The sequence below is a fragment of the Oncorhynchus mykiss genome, chromosome 23, assembly GCF_013265735.2.
Source record: "Oncorhynchus mykiss isolate Arlee chromosome 23, USDA_OmykA_1.1, whole genome shotgun sequence".
Taxonomy (NCBI): Eukaryota; Metazoa; Chordata; class Actinopteri; order Salmoniformes; family Salmonidae; genus Oncorhynchus; species Oncorhynchus mykiss.
The window spans coordinates 46,936,439-46,954,430 of record NC_048587.1 but is presented as its reverse complement, the minus strand read 5'-3'; positions in this window follow the sequence as shown (position 1 = coordinate 46,954,430).

The window sequence follows — 17,992 nt, the reverse complement described above, 5'->3', positions numbered from 1 at the left end:
TTTAGTTGCCTGTGAGCATTATTATAGCGTCACGTTTCATTTGTTCGTTTTGTTGTTTTGTTCTTTGAAGTTTTCTATTCCATAATAAAGGATGGAACATACTGCATCTTGGTCTACTCCTTATGACGAACGTGACAGGGCTACATTTAAATGTTTCTTACAGAAGAAATATGAAATGCATAACCATGGTAACAATTGAAAGGAAATTGAAAGATTGGAGATTATGGGAAAATTGTTAGACCGAAAGTTCACCTGACACAAGACTGAATCCAAACATTACACTGTTGCTGTTGATTTATTGTGTATTTTACATTTACTGTACTTTTTGCCGCATTTGTTGATAACAAAATCTGAAAATACTCTGGATAAACTCAGTAACATGATACGAATATTCCTGGAAAATGTGCGGTAGGTGCAACACAAAACAAAGAAATGACAAGGGTTTGAGTCAAAGGACTAACTGGTGTCTCCAAGTGGCCACATACCTCTTCAAAGTGTGCAAAGTTCCTTAGTAATTTCAAAGCACTTTTATGATTCAAAGACGAGTCTTAAACTATAAGGTGCTTTTTTTTGAGCTCAGCTAGCTGTGTTGAGGAACTAGAGCAGGGATGGGTAAATTCGATGGGGGTGGGGGCCACAAAAAATCTGAACTCATCAGGGCCCGGCAGCTGTTGCTTGCGGGTCTGCGTACACAGAGAAAGCTGCCAGTACTGCACTGCTGCCACACATTTTCCAACTTTAGGGACACTTTAGGGAAAGTCTTCAAGAAAATCGCTATGAGACATTTTCAACACAAGTGAGCCCGAAGGCCCAAATTTGTGGGTTTGACCCATGGACTATAAAGATGGGCAACTCTGACTGGAGTGCCACTGTGTGTGTGTGTGCAGGCTTTTGTTCAAGCGTAACACTAATGCAGGGGAGCCCATCCTGGCTGTGGATGGGTTGGGTATCGGGGTTTGGAAACAGTGTCCAGGGAACATAACTATGTATCTAGTCCAGCCTAGCTCTAGAGAGCCCAAGGAGGCATTCCTACTGTAATGTAATGGATGGAATTGGAGTCATGATAAGGGAAAAGTCCAGCCAGACAGTTGCATAAACCATTGGGCAGAGTCAAAGCAGGACCAGGCAGGCATGTAGCATGGCACAACATGGTGGAGGCTAACCAACTGAATTAGATGAGGGCTCACTTCCAATACCCCAGAAAGTGTCAGTGTTATTTTTATATTTACGGTGATTTTGTTTTTTAGTAAATTGCACTTATAATCTAATCAAATTGTATTTGTCACATGCGCCGAATACAACAGGTGAAATGCTTACTTACAAGCCCTTAAACAACAATGCAGAAAGATAAGTGTTAAGTAAAAAATAGATAAGTAAACATTTTTAATTCAAATAACATAGTTAAAGAGCAGCAGCAAAATAACAGTAGCGAGGGGTACCAGGGGGTACTGGTACAGAGTCAATGTGGGTGGGCACTTGTTAGTTGAGGTAATTTGTACATGTAGGTAGAGTTAATGTGACGATGCATAGATAATAAACAGAGAGTAGTAGCAGTGTAAAATAGGGGGTGGGGGACAATGTAAGTAGTCTGGGTAGCCATTTGATTAGCTGTTCGGGAGCATTATGGCTTGGGGGTAGAAGCTGTTAAGAAGCCTTTTGGACCTAGACTTGGCGCTCCGGTACCGCTTGCCGTGGGGTCGCAGATAGAACAGTCTATGACTAGGGTGGCTGGAGTCTTTGACCAACATTTTTTTTTTAGGGCCTTCCTATGACACCGCCTGGTTTATAGGTCCTGGATGACAGGAAGCTTGGCCCCAGTGATGTACTGGGCTGTACGCACTACCCTCTGTAGTGCTTTGCGGTCGGAGGCCGAGCAGTTGCCATACCAGGCAGTGATGCAACCAGTCAGGATGCTCTCGATGGTGCAGCTGTAGAACGTTTTGAGGATCTGAGGACCTATGCCAAATATTTTCAGTCTCCTGAGGGGGAATAGGCTTTGTCGTGCCCTCTTCACGACTGTCTTGGTGTGTTTGGACCATGATAGTTTGTTGGGGATGTGGACACCAAGGAACTTGAAGCTCTCAACTTGCTCCACTACAAACCCGTCAATGAGAATGGGGGCGTGCTCGGTCCTCCTTTTCCTGTAGTTCATAATCATCTCCTTTGTCTTGATCACGTTGAGGGAGAGGTTGTTATCCTGGCACCACACGGCCAGGTCTCTGACCTCCTCTTTATAGGCTGTCTCATTGTTGTCGGTGATCAGGCCTACCACTGTTGTATTGTCGGTAGGGTTGCACATTTTTGGGAAAATTCAGAGTTGGAAACTTTCTGTGGGAATTAACGGGAATATATGGGAATTAACGGAAATATATGCAAATTAATATTAATACCATTTAAATGTTGATGTTTTTTGCATTGGATTACCATATTATACAGAGACAGAAACATTTTATCTTATCATAAGTAGACATAATTGCAAATGATTCAATCCTTCCAATAGAAATAAAAAAACAATTTAGTTACGAATTGAACTTTAATTAAATGAGTTGACCCTTCAAATGGGACGACTTCACTGAACAACACAAGAAAGGAAATATTGAATGATCCCCAAAGATTCATTGCATCTCCCAAAAACGTTTTCAACATACATCTGTAAAATGAGTCTAGAAAATAAAGCTTTGGTTGTCTTCCTCTCAGGCTTCCATGTCTCTCCCTGGACCTCCTCAATGTCCACCTCTTGAACGTCAGACTCTGAGGCCTCATCTTCACTGTCACTTTCCAACCTGGTTGAGGATGCCTCGTTGTCAGGCTCAAAAAGCCTAAAATTTCCCTGGATGGCCACCAATTTTTCAACCCTTGTATCAGGTCAGCCTGTTGCATGCTTTGGTGTGTGTGTTCCCAAACAAGGACCAGTTGTGCTCTGAGGTGGCTGATGTTGGTGGGATTTGGAGGATGATGGAGGCAACAGGGGAAAGAGCCTCATATCCACACGACTGCCATATTGCATCTCCATCCGAAAGCCCTTGCTTGGAAGTGTACTTCACCAGACTGCAAAGAACCTTGCCCTCATCCAGGCCAAGGCGGTGAGACACAGCAGTGATGACACCATAGGCCTCGTTGATCTCTGCACCAGACAAGATGCTCTTGCCAGCATACTTAGGGTCCAACATGTACACTGCGGCATAGGGAATACCCCCCTGATTTGGACAAAAATAAATGGCGGAATATTGGCATTGGACAAACCATATACACGATGGCCAATACCACCCAATTTGGCGTTGATTCATGCAAAGTATATTGCAAATGCCATATGGCAATTGCCAATTGTAACACTTCAAAATTCCAATAGGGGGCGTGTGCGTTCCACCGGGGCTTTTCATATTGCAAATGGCACCCAAGTCAACATCCAAAAGCCAAAATTTTAAAAAAGATAAAAAAATAAAAAAAACTTAAAACCCCTTAAAAAAGTGCTTTCTGGACCTTTTTTCGAAATTCTTTCGATTTTTTTGTCAATTACACATGTGTAAGAACTGTATGAGTATACTTTTGTCATCATATATATATATTTTTTAAGTACATGCGCAGAAGGCATATGTTTTGTCCATTTGCAATATGATTTCATAGGAAGTCAAAAGTCAAAAGTCAAAAATGTCAAAATTTGGTAAAAAACTTCACACATCCTTAAAAAAGTGCTTTCTGGACCTTTTTTCAAAATTCTTTCGATTTTTGTGTCAATAACACATGTATAAGAACTTTATCAACATACTTTAGTCATACTTTATTATCATATTTTTTTTTACTTGTGCATAAGGCATATGTTTTCTCCATTTGCAATATGATGTCATAGGAAGTCAAAAGTCAAAGTCAAAAGTAACGATTTTCCTCCGTGCAACTGATGATCTAAAATGTGCAACAAAAATTTTTTGATTTTTTTTGTTTATGTTTCCTTACTTTTTCAAAGTCACTGTGCATTTGCAATATGTTTTAATGGGCAGGTACCATCACGAATTTGTCATGCTCAAAATTCAAACTTTACTTTGCTCAAACTATACCTTTGTCAACTTGTATTATCATATTTCTTTTTGTTTTACTTGTGCATAAGGCATATGTTTTCTCCATTTGCAATATGATGTCATAGGAAGTCAAAAGTAAATATTTTCCTCCGTGCACCTGGTGATCTGAAATGTGCACCTGGTGACCTGAAATGTGCACCTGGTGATCTAAAATATGCAACTGGTAACCCAAAAAAAAAATTTTGGGATGTTTTTTTGTTTGTTTCCTTACTTTTTCAAAGTCACTGTGCATTTGCAATATGTTTCAATGGGCAGGTACCATCACAAATTTGTCATGCTCAAAATTTTTTAGATGTATTTTTTTTTGTTTCCTTACTTTTTCAAAGTCACTGTGCATTTGCAATATGTTTTAATGGGCAGGTACCATCACAAATTTGTCATGCTCAAAATTCAAGCTTTACTTTGCTCAAACTATACCTTTGTCATCTTGTGATCTAAAATATGCAACTGGTTACCCAAAAAATTTGTTGATGTTTTTTTGTTTATGTTTCCTTACTTTTTCAAAGTCACTGTGCATTTGCAATATGTTTCAATGGGCAGGTACCATCACGAATTTGTCATGCTCAAAATTTTTTAGATGTATTTTTTTTTGTTTCCTTACTTTTTCAAAGTCACTGTGCATTTGCAATATGTTTTAATGGGCAGGTACCATCACGAATTTGTCATGCTCAAAATTCAAGCTTTACTTTGCTCAAACTATACCTTTGTCATCTTGTGATCTAAAATATGCAACTGGTTACCCAAAACATTTGTTGATGTTTTTTTGTTTATGTTTCCTTACTTTTTCAAAGTCACTGTGCATTTGCAATATGTTTCAATGGGCAGGTACCATCACGAATTTGTCATGCTCAACATTTTTTAGATGTATTTTTTTTTGTTTCCTTACTTTTTCAAAGTCACTGTGCATTTGCAATATGTTTTAATGGGCAGGTACCATCACGAATTTGTCATGCTCAAAATTCAAGCTTTACTTTGCTCAAACTATACCTTTGTCATCTTGTGATCTAAAATATGCAACTGGTTACCCAAAAAATTTGTTGATGTTTTTTTGTTTATGTTTCCTTACTTTTTCAAAGTCACTGTGCATTTGCAATATGTTTCAATGGGCAGGTACCATCACGAATTTGTCATGCTCAAAATTTTTTAGATGTATTTTTTTTTGTTTCCTTACTTTTTCAAAGTCACTGTGCATTTGCAATATGTTTTAATGGGCAGGTACCATCACGAATTTGTCATGCTCAAAATTCAAGCTTTACTTTGCTCAAACTATACCTTTGTCATCTTGTGATCTAAAATATGCAACTGGTTACCCAAAAAATTTGTTGATGTTTTTTTGTTTATGTTTCCTTACTTTTTCAAAGTCACTGTGCATTTGCAATATGTTTCAATGGGCAGGTACCATCACGAATTTGTCATGCTCAAAATTTTTTAGATGTATTTTTTTTTGTTTCCTTACTTTTTCAAAGTCACTGTGCATTTGCAATATGTTTTAATGGGCAGGTACCATCACGAATTTGTCATGCTCAAAATTCAAGCTTTACTTTGCTCAAACTATACCTTTGTCATCTTGTGATCTAAAATATGCAACTGGTTACCCAAAAAATTTGTTGATGTTTTTTTGTTTATGTTTCCTTACTTTTTCAAAGTCACTGTGCATTTGCAATATGTTTCAATGGGCAGGTACCATCACGAATTTGTCATGCTCAAAATTTTTTAGATTTATTTTTTTTCGCTTCCTTACTTTTTCAAAGTCACTGTGCATTTGCAATATGTTTTAATGGGCAGGTACCATCACGAATTTGTCATGCTATAAAAATCCTGCAGGAATGTGAAATTGACTGGCCCGATGAACTCGGGATGGCTTTGCAGTGATTCTGGGTCATCTCAATCGCTCGTTTGGGTTGATTTCAGAATGTCGCTTTTGGTGATGTTTTTTCACTATAGAATCATATTGCAAATGTACAAGAGTCAAGTGGACAAGAGTCCATCAGTCAATTAGATATCATTCTGACCACCAAACTGATACAAACTGACACCAAACCCCCTTTTTCCAACTCGTTTAGTAGCCAACTATTACATACTTCAGAGCTGGCCCAAAATTCACAACGCCTTCGGTTCAAACCATAAAAAAACCATAAAACACGTAGTTACGTTCTAGCTGCGGGTCCATTTCTTATGTTATGTGTTGGCCTAGCTGAGGCGACCCCGAATCCCAAGTTTCGGCTCGATAGGTCATTTGGTGTCCGAGAAAAACCCTAATTGGTGCTGAAAATCCACTATTTTCCATGACTTGCTACGGGGTCCTTGAATGAGCTATCGGACAGAAACGTTGGGGTCTGTCTATATGGGCCGAGACGTTCGCAATGCACCTAGTCTTGCGACTCTGGGACATTTCTAAATGTCGTCATTTTTGTGATGCAAAAATGAATTGAAGTTATTGCAAATGTACGAGGCTGTTTCTCGGTCCGAGAACCGTCTAGAGCCACGTAACTCGCCACGCACCATCGACCGGAGGTCTAGAACAGGTTTCTAAAGTTTCGGAACTCTAGGTCCGACCGTTCATTTTTAGCTCCTACAAAGCTAACTATTGCAGCCACTGTCTGTCTCTACGCACCCCAATACGTCCCTCCATCCAAGTTGTGTTTTAGTGTGATTTTTTTTTCCTTTGATTTTTTTTGGGAAAAATGACTGATTTACAGTTCATGGGGGTTTCCTAATCACATATATGAAGTTTTGGACAGATCTGACTTTTTTAACCCTTCAAAACAGCCCCTAAGACACCAATTATGGCACTTCCGGTTGGCACAGGAAGCTATAAATCAACACATGTCTTGATTGACATGGCCACTTACAGAATCCTGAGTTTTAAGTCTTTACGTTAAGAATTGACTGATCTACACAGGGTTGAATGCACTATGTCTATCAAACTGCAGGCAGTGTATGGGTAAACACTTTTAGGGTGATTTTAACCACTTCCGGTTGGTCCAGGAAGCTTAGAATCAACACAGGTAGACCTCATAGTGGCCTGATGGACTGGTACCGAAGACAGGTTCATACGGCATTCATAACCCACATAGGCCTCAGGTTGAATTTTGTGGTGCAGGCTATGTATTCCTATGGGGAGAGATGACACTGTAATCTGTGAGATCAAAAAACACTGTTTTACTGTTAAGGGTTAATGCCACACGGTCAAGGTTAGGCTTGTTCAGATCGGGAGGACCTTAGGGACATTCCTATGGTGGAATCTTTCTTCTCACCCTAACGGTTCTCTCACTGTCACCCAAAAGCAAATTACATTGTGGTGCAGGCTTCATTTTGGGCCTACTATTCTAATGGTTGCTGCGCCTAGACCAAGCGAGCTACGGTCAAGCGGGATAGCTCGTTGAACTCAGCACAGTCTGGAGACTATGGTGATGCCATTTTGTTGATTTCAGAATGCCATTTTGGTGATGGTCCCTCTCCGTTTAAACATATTGCAAATGTACAAAAGTCAACTAGCAAGTCAGTGTCCATCAGTCAATTAGATGTCATTATGACACCAAACCCCGTTATTGCAAATGTACAAGGCTGTTTCTCGGTCCGAGAACCGTCTAGAGCCACGTAACTCGCCACGCACCATCGACCGGAGGTCTAGAACAGGTTTCTAAAGTTTCGGAACTCTAGGTCCGACCGTTCTTTTTTAGCTCGAACAAAGCTAACTATTGCAGCCACTGTCTGTTTCTACGCACCCCAATACGTCCCTCCATCCAAGTTGTGTTTTAGTGCGATTTTTTTTTCCTTTGATTTTTTTTGGGAAAAATGACTGATTTACAGTTCATGGGGGTTGCCTAATCACATATATGAAGTTTTGGACAGATCTGACTTTTTTAACCCTTCGAAACAGCCCCTGAGACACCAATTATGGCACTTCCGGTTGGCACAGGAAGCTATAAGTCACCACATATCCTCATTGGGGTATGCTTTTACAGAATCCTGAGTTTTAAGTCTTTACGTTAAGAATTGACTGATTTACACAGGCCTGAATGCAGAATGTCTGTCAAACTGCAGGCAGGGTATGGATATACACTTTTAGGGGCATTTGAACCACTTCCGGTTGGTCCAGGAAGCTTAGATTCGACACAGGTAGACCTCATAGTGGCCTGATGGACTGGTACCGAAGACAGGTTCATACGGCATTCATAACCCATATAGGCTTCAGGTTGAATTTTGTGGTGCAGGCTATGTATTCCTATGGGGAGAAATGTCACTGTAATCTGTGAGATCAAAAAACCCTGTTTTACTCTGAATGGTTAATGCCACACGGTCAAGGTTAGGCTTGTTCAGATCGGGAGGACCTTAGGAACATTCATGTGGTGGAATTTTTCTTCTCACCCTAACGGTTCTCTCACTGTCACTCAAAAGCAAATGACATTGTGGGGCAGGCTTCATTTTGGGCCTACTATTCTAATGGTCGCTGCGCCTAGACCGAGCGAGCTACGGTCAAGCGGGATATCTCATTGAACTCGGCACGGCCTAGGGATTATGGTAATGCATTGCATTGCCTGCTCTCTGTGTCTTTAAGCACCGCACTTTGTCACTCCATCCTTGCTGTGTGTGTGTGTGTGTGAGAGCTTTTCTTTGACATCTGTTGGGAGAAATGACTGACTTACAGTTTATGGGGGTTGCCTAATCACACATATGAAGTTTTGAAAAGATCTGACCTTTTTAACCCTTGGAAACAGCCACTATGACACCATTTAAGGCACTTCTGGTTGGCACAGGAAGCTATAAATAAACTCATATCCTGATTGGGGTATGCCTTTACATAATCCTGAGTTTTAAGTCTTTACGTTAAGAACTGAGTTATTGTGTTATTTCAGAAAATCATAGAAAATCACAGAAATGTCGCAGAGCTCCGCAGCACACTTTAAAAAGATTCGTATGAACACCCTGCAACTGGATCTGTAACCGTTGAAAAAAAAAAACGCCTATTTGTGACCATCACCAATTTGTCATTGTTCCGTTTCTCTTAAATGACTTAAATAATTTCTCTACTTCCATTTTAAGCCTTTAATCCCAGAAAAATGGCCGTAACTCAAAAACCGTCGAGGCCTAGACGCCATCCCGTTCGGGGCCAACTGCCCGTTACGCCAAACCTACGCTCACCAAGTTTCGGCTTCGAAATATTTTCAGTTTTTGAGATAAGGCCCCGTCGTGATTCGTGATGTTTTGCCAAATTGCCATATGATTCCGTATGCCATCTGGTGGGAATGTCCGGGACGGCGGAAAAACGGTCCGAAACTTGTTTTTTTTTTTTTACGGAAACCGAACGTCCGACAAAGTTCATTCGATGACTTCCCGGTAGGTCCGGCCCTACCGCACGGCCCGACGCCGACCGCGAATTTTACAAACGATTTCGGACGTCTGGTAAGGGACCGTACATTTGCAATATGGACTTTCTCACTGATCATACACGAAATGCCGAAATGTTCCCTTAAGGTATGTAAGGGCTTCAGGCAGAAGTCTTCACGCTTTTTGATGTATTTCAGAATGGCAGTTTCCTCTGCTTGGAGCAACAGTGAAGTGGTCAGAGCAGTATGGATTTCTTCTCTTACTTCTGCAAGCAGTCTGAACATCAGACAGGATGGCATTGTCTCCCTCAATCCGTGCAATGGCTACTGCTATAGGTTTCAGGCTACTTACCACTCTCTCCCAAAATACATCTTCCAGGAGGATCCTCTTGATGGGACTGTCCATATCGGCAGACTGTGATATGGCCATTTCTTGGAGAGACTCCTTTCCCTCCAGGAGACTGTCAAACATGATGACAACACCCAACGTGTGTTGCTGGACAGCTTCAATGTGGTGCTCTTATTCTTCTCACTTTGCTTGGTGAGGTAGATTGCTGCTATAACTTGATGACCCTTCACATACCTAACCATTTCCTTGGATCTCTTGTAGAGTGTATCCGTTGTTTTCAGTGCCATGATGTCCTTGAGCAGATTCAATGCATGAGCGGCACAGCCAATGGGTGTGATGTGAGGGTAGGACTCCTCCACTTTAGACCAAGCAGCCTTCATGTTCGCAGCATTGTCTGTCACCAGTGCAAATACCTTCTGTGGTCCAAGGTCATTGATGACTGTCTTCAGCTCATCTGCAATGTAGAGACCGGTGTGTCTGCTGTCCCGTGTGTCGGTGCTCTTGTAGAATACTGGTTGAGGGGTGGAGATGATGTAGTAAATTATTCCTTCTCCACGAACATTCGACCACCCATCAGAGATGATTGCAATACAGTCTGCTTTCTCTATGATTTGCTTGACTTTCACTTGAACTTTGTTGAACACTGCATCCAGCAAATGAGTAGATAAAGCATGTCTGGTTGGAGGGTGTATGCTGGGTGAAGAACATTCAGAAACAGACATTGCCCGTGAGCATCAGGGGTGAACCAGTTGCATACACAGCTCAAGCAAGACATTCATCAGCATTTCTCTGACTACGTTCCTCCATTGAGTCAAAAAAACTTCTGATTCCAGGAGGACCATGAGCTGTTGCTATCGACAAGGTGTCTGATTCATAATTTTCACCTCAAATAGGAACTTTATGCACTTGGCTAGATTCTGCATCTTCGTAGCATTCTTCACATATGATTTGGCACAGTATTTGAAAATGTACACAGCTTTTCCTTCTACATTATCTGCAGTGAAATGTCTCCACACATCAGATACTGCCCGTGGCATTTTCCTGTAATGATTAGAAACTAATGAGTAAAAAATAATAATAATACAATTCCATGTACAGATAAATAGTTAAGCAGTTCGATTAAACAACTCCTTTGTAAGAGACGTGTTTTAAAATGAAACATGTATGGAAACAGGTGAATTAACACTCCTCAGTTAGCAGGCTCAAGCAAGCAAAAAAAACCATGGTAGCAAAAACAAACGAGCAGAAATTGTTAACAAGTTAGAAATTATTTAAACACACTTTGCTGTGGGCTACTATTTACTAGTTATTTAATAAATCATGTATGTCATGTAAAATATATTCACCACACACAGTACTGTAACCAAAACTTACCAGAAAGCACGTAGCCCTTGGCTCAGACAGTGTAGTAGTGTGGGCTCAAGAGCATCTCATTAGTGTACAAGAGCTTGAGAATCAGCTGTACATGTGATGGAAGAGTACACTGTGCATACAGAGAGTTGCAATTCCATTGAATTGGGGATAGTTTAACCAAAATATGCCACAAGACCTAGAATTGCCTTATGTATCCCACAAAAAAAGGTTCAATGTTATAAGCTAACTTTTTGATGAATGTAAGCAAAATTCACCAAATTCCACGGCTTAACTTTCATTGGAAAATTCCCATTAAGATTCTGGAAATTTACCGGAGAGTTTCCGACCCTTTGCAACCCTGGGCTTTGGCAAACTTAATGATGGTGTTGGAGTCATGCCTGGCCATGCAGTCATGGGTGAAAATCAAATCAAATCAAAGTTTATTTGTCACGTGCTCCGAAAACAACAGGTGTAGAACTTACAGTGAAATGCTTACTTACCAATAGTGCAGAAAATGTATTAGGTGAACAATAGGTAAGTAAAGAAACAACAGTAAAAAGACAGTGAAAAATAACAGTAGCGAGGCTATATACAGTAGCGAGGCTATAAAAGTAGCGGGGCTACATACAGACACCGGTTAGTCGGGCTGATTGAGGTAGTATGTACATGTAGATATGGTTAAAGTGACTATGCATGTGTGATGAACAGAGAGTAGCAGTAGCATAAAATAGGGGTTGGAGGGTACAGGGGGGGGCGAGCACACACCCCTGAGGGGCCCCGTGTTGAGGATCAGCATGGCAGATATGTTGTTACCTACTGTAGAAAAGGCCCATGGAGTTGGTGGAATAATCCTTTAATTCATAGCAATTTACTCAGCTGGGCCAGGGGCGCTTTAATTAGGTCAGGTGGAAATGTCCGACAGATCTCAACTCCATAAAAGGAGGAAATTGCCATCGCCTGATCTCGCTGCTTTCTCTTCCTTAACTCCATCTGATCCAGAAGTTCTGTGCGTCCATGAATCCACGTAAGTCGACCGACTCTTACCTTTCATCTGAATTATCTGTGGCGATCGGGAGAGTGGGCCATTCAGTTACTGTTAATAGTTATTACCGCGGAGCGCGGCTTGGAGCGCACGCTTCAAAGATATTGTGTAATGTGAATTGTCAATGATCACGGCCCCCATAGGCCAATTATGCAATTATGCAATCTATATGGTTCATGTGTAATGAAATTAATTATATGTACACATGAAGACAATTGAAAGAGTGAAATGAGAAACGTCATTGTTTGCTAACTGATTGTCTTTGATCATGGGGATTATAGATTGTATCACCATTCAATGTTTGTATTCTTTCATGATTTATGATAAATAGTTACGAGCCTAAATGACTTGCGAATGATTACTATTGACTTCTTAATGAACTAGACTGTTGAATCCCCTAAATTATGTTAATAATGAATGATATGATTTGATCTTTGATTATGATATTTGATTGGATACATGTTATTTGTTTCCTTTGTGATTCAGCACAGACTACTCAGTAAATATACCACTTTATGGTTAAAGGAATTCCTGCCTCAGTCTCATCCATTCCTCTGTCACCTGACACGTGACCACCTGTTCACCTTCACTGTCAGTCATCTTACCTGTCCAGCTACCCACACAGATTCCACTAATCTTTCAATGGTCCTTCGAGCTGGATGATGACTGAACCAAAGACAGGTGAAAAGGAAATGGAGGCGGAGAGGGAAGAATTGTCTCCACTGGAAGGAAGAAGAGAGGAGGAGAGAGCAGGAGCTAAGCCTAAAGCAACAAAGGCTTCATCCTCAACCACCAGCAGCACCAGAAGAACCAGGCAAGCACCTGGTTATCCTAAGGATTATGTGGTCGAGTTTCCGACATCAAAGGGCAAGCCCACCAGAGCTCAAAGAGTTGATGGATCAACTATACGTTTCAGCCATCAACCATCTCCTTTGAGCCAAGGACCGGAAACTGCTTTGGAGCAAGAAAGTGGTCTACATGAAGAACCTATGGAGGAGGTAACTCCCACCGCACAGGTCGACCAGCTTCCAGAGGCAGGCTCCGCTCACCCCTTAACTAATGGGAAATCGTCAAAGCACTCTAGACGGAGTGGGAGTTCGACCAGTGGATACCCCTTTGGAAGTGGCCATGGCAGCCGCCATTCACTAGCCCTCAGCGATTCACAGACTGCTGTCCTACAAGAGAGGATGAAACTATTAGCTTTGGAGGAAATTGAGCGTCAGATTGAGGAGGAACGACAGGCTGACGAACGATGTCACCAATTGAATGTGCAGGCCCGTAGAGCTCTACAGGAAAGGGAATTCATTGCCAAGGACCTGGCACAGCAGCGACGGCACCGTCAAGCCAGAAGGGAATTGGAGGAGGCACGGATGGTCTCATCCTTCCTGGAGAGGAACGAACAGGGAGTTGAACTGACCACCCCTCCACATGGACCTGACCTTTCTGCCTTTCTTTCCCAATCTGCCCCTCTGGTACAGCATGGCACACAGTCCCCGGAGGCTCCGGGGTCAACAGCCAACACGGAGCATGGGAGACAGGCAGCTCCGCCAACGCCCTCTATGCCAGTGACACAAGTTAGCATTCCTCCATCTGGACAAAGCATCACTCCTTCGCCTTTTCGCCAAATTCTCGCCCAATTCCGGCTGCCACAAATGGAGGGTCTGGGACAGTAGGGGACCGGCCCAATGAGGCCACAGTGGGCTCATCAGAAGTCCCGGGTTTATCCTTCACGCAACCAGAAGAGGGAGCCAACATTATGAAACTTCTAGTAGCCTCAGCCTATGGAATTCCCAGACCCAAACTGCCATACTTTGAAAACGGAAAGGAGAGTGAATTTGTCCTTTTGGAAATGTCATTGGAGAGTCTACTGGGTATTCACAGTCATCTGTCAGAACGCTACAAATACCAAGTACTAATGGATCATTTGCGGTTTCCCAGTGCATACAGGCTGGCCCAATCCTTTATGCACTCCGCAACACCATACACTGTAGCTCTCCAGGCCCTGAAGGCGAGATATGGTGAGCCACGTCAGCTAGTCCAGAATGAACTAAACAACATCCTGAACACGTCTCCAATTAAAATGGGAGACCAAGCTGCCTTCCGAGAATTCTCCCTGGCTGTCCAATCCCTGACCTCGATGCTCCAATCCGTTGAAGGAGAAGATGGGAACGAGCTGAAATGTGTGCCACCGGGGGAAGGAAGGAGTTTGAACGCCAGGAGGGACAGAAAAGGCCAAATCCCACTACCATGTACTTAAATAGTGAGGCCGGGGAGGAACCCGGGAAGAAGACCCCTCTCAAGAGCAAGAACATCAAATTCCAGCCTTACTGCCCATATTGCAATAGTAAGGGGCACTTCCTTGGCTCATGCCCCAGGGTAAAAAATCCTTCTCAAACTCAATTGAAGGCCTGGATCACTTCAGGCGAGCGATGCTACAAGTGTGCCCGTAGCCATAAGTCGGAGACCTGCACATTAAGGAAACCCTGCAACCGCTGTAAAGAAATCCACCGTGTTGCATGATCTAATTCCCCAAGCACAGAAGGAGCAGAGTATGCTCATGGTAGGAGCTGCAAAGGAGCTGTACCTCGACCAGCAGAACCGGTCTCCACGGGTCATGTTGAAGGTGGTCAAGGTCACTCTGCAAAGTGAAGGGAGAAGCATTGATACATTTGCCGTTCTAGATGATGGGTCAGAAAGAACAATCATTCTTACAGCGGCCACCCGTCAGCTTAACCTGGAGTGGACCCCCGAGACCCTTAATCTCAGAACGGTGCGACATGATGTTATCCAAATGAAAGGCTCTGCTGTAACCTTTAGCATTTCACCTTCAGGAAACAGGGACGTGGCCTATAACATCACCAATGCCTTCACGGCAGATGGCTTGAATCTCGCAGAGCACTCCTGCCCGGTAAGTGTTCTACAGAAACAATATCCTCATTTACGGGGATTGCCTCTTCCTAACCTGGCCAGAGTAGCACCACTTATCCTGATTGGGTCAGACCACCCACATCTCGTAGCTCCGACTGAGCCTATACGAGCTGGACCAGAAGGAGGGCCCATTGCTGTCCATACATCCTTGGGTTGGGCTGTGCAAGGTCCATCCCATCTACTTCTCTCTACCCAAGCTGTACAGTCACAGCAAGTCCTCTTCACCAGAAGTAATCCAGATGCAGCCACTGACCTCTTTCGGAATGTTGAGATGCTCTGGACGATGGACACCTTCTCCAACCGGAAGCTACAGGAGGTCACTCGCTCGAAACATGACTCCTATGCATTAGACCTCCTGGAGAAGAGCACCACCACTACTGAAATGGATGGCGTTAGCAGGTATGCAACCCCACTGCTACGGGTGCCCAACCATCCTCCTCTGGCAACCACGACACGGGCTGTACTCCCACTACTGCGTGGAACGGAGCGACGCCTGGTGAAGAGTCCTGAGCTTGCAGAAGTTCATAACCGAGAGATTCATAACCTTGTGAAGGCAGGCCACGTCACTGAAGTGACAGCTCATGAAGAGGGAAACGCACTCCGTGAATCCTGGTATCTCCCTCACCATGTTATCCAGCAACACGGTGGGAAGTATAGACTTGTCTTCAACTGTTCATTCCAAGCTGCTGGTCAAAGCCTGAATGACTGTCTACTCCCCGGACCAACCTTAGGTCCTTCCTTGCTCGGTGTCCTTCTCCGGTTCCGGCAGCACTCTACAGCCATCAGTGGAGATATCAAAGCCATGTTTCATCAGATTCGTTTACTGCCTTCCGACACCACACTGCTCCGGTTCATATGGCGAGATATGGAACGAGATGCAGAGCCCACAATCTATGAATGGCAGGTACTCCCATTTGGCACCACCTGCAGTCCTTGCTGTGCCATATACGCTCTGCAGAGACACGCACGGGAGCATCCAGACAGTGACCCAGAAGTATTGGATTCAGTGGAAAATGCCTTCTATGTGGATAACTGCTTACAGAGCATCCCATCCATGGCTGAAGCGAAAGCACTCCTTGATAAAGTACGGAATCTCCTGTCCAAAGGGGGATTTGAGGTCAGACAGAGGGCTAGTAACAGAGCGGAGGTTATCCAACACCTCCCGCCACAAGCTAGGTCCAGTAGCAGTGAACTATGGCTAACGCAGTCTGGTGCTAACCCAGAAGAGCCCACTCTAGGACTGAGGTGGAGCTGCATACCGGATACCCTGGGGTATAAGCACCGCTCATCCCCGAGTACCGAAACCCCCACTCTGCGCACCATCTATCGGACCTTGGCCAGTCAATACGATCCCCTTGGGTATATCCTGCCATACACAACACGGGCCAAAGTCTTAGTCCAGGACCTGTGGCAGACCAAGAGGGACGGGGATGAACCAATCCACCCGGCTGACCTAGTGGAACGATGGATCTGTTGGGAAACGGAGTTAACGGAGCTCTCTGATGTTCAAATGCCAAGATGTTATATACCATCCTGTGCTGACCAACCGGGATCATGCCTGGAACTGCATGTATTCTGTGATGCTTCGGAGCAAGCTTATGGGGCGGTTTCCTATCTTAGAGTGGAGGATAAGGCAGGCCACACCCATGTCTCCTTTGTCATGGCCAGGTCCAGGGTCGCACCCAAGAAGCAGTTGTCAATGCCTAGGCTGGAACTCAGTCCTGCCCTTTCTGGAGCTCAGTTGGCCTCTACCTTGCGAGCCGAGCTCACCTTGCAAAATCCAAAATCTACTGGAGTGATTCGACCACTGTATTGACCTGGCTCAAGTCGGAGTCCTGCAGGTATAAGGTGTTTGTCTGAACTCGCATTGCGGAAATCCAAGACCTAACAGAAGTCCAGGACTGGAGGTATGTTGATAGCATAAACAATCCTGCTGATGACGTTACTCGTGGTAAAACCCTTAAGGAATTGGCTAAACCCCATCGCTGGAGCTTGGGACCACCATTCTTGTCCCAACCAGAGAACGAGTGGCCGACAGCCCCCAGGCGTGCAACCAACTGAAGCTCATGAGTTAAGGAAGTCCGCCCAATGCTACAGCATCTCTACGGAACCAACAACGGCTCTCCCTGACCTAACACAATCTCAAACACTGCCGGATCTGATCGCCGCCACAAACCAGACCTCAGATGGGTTGGCTTCTATACCCACCTCCCTCGCGGCAGAGGCACTACTCCTCCAGCAAGCACAAGCAGTTAGCTTCCCTGAGGAGTTAAAAGCTCTGAAAGCCGGTAGGGAAGTGGCTAAGGACAGCCATCTTCTCTCTCTTGCCCCAGAATATGATCCAATCCTTGGAGTGATCAGAGTCGGAGGGAGGCTGCGCCAAGCAGAGGTTTTGGACCCAGATGCTATCCACCCAATTATCCTTGACTCCAGACACCCTCTTACCAGGCTCCTCATCAAGAGTTATGATGAGCGGCTTCTCCACCCAGGGCCAGAGAGGGTCTATGGGGAGATGAGGCGGAAGTACTGGATAATTGGAGGACGAGGAGCCATTCGTAAGCACCAATACGCCTGCGTAGAATGTCAGAAATGGCGGGCCGGAGCTACGGTGCCCAAAATGGCAGATTTACCCCCTGCTCGCATGCGCCTCCTTAAACCACCCTTCTGGTCAACAGGAGTAGATGTCTTTGGCCCCTTGATGATCAAGCTAGGTCGTCGTGTGGAAAAGCGCTGGGGCATTCTATTCAAGTGTTTGACAACCAGATGTGTCCACCTGGACCTACTGGAGAGTTTGGATACTGAAGCCTTCCTCATGGCCCTACGGCGGTTTATCTCCCGACGGGGGAAACCCTACGAGATCCTGGCTGACAGAGGTACGAACTTCAAGGCAGGAGAAGCCAGGTTGGAGGAAGCCTTC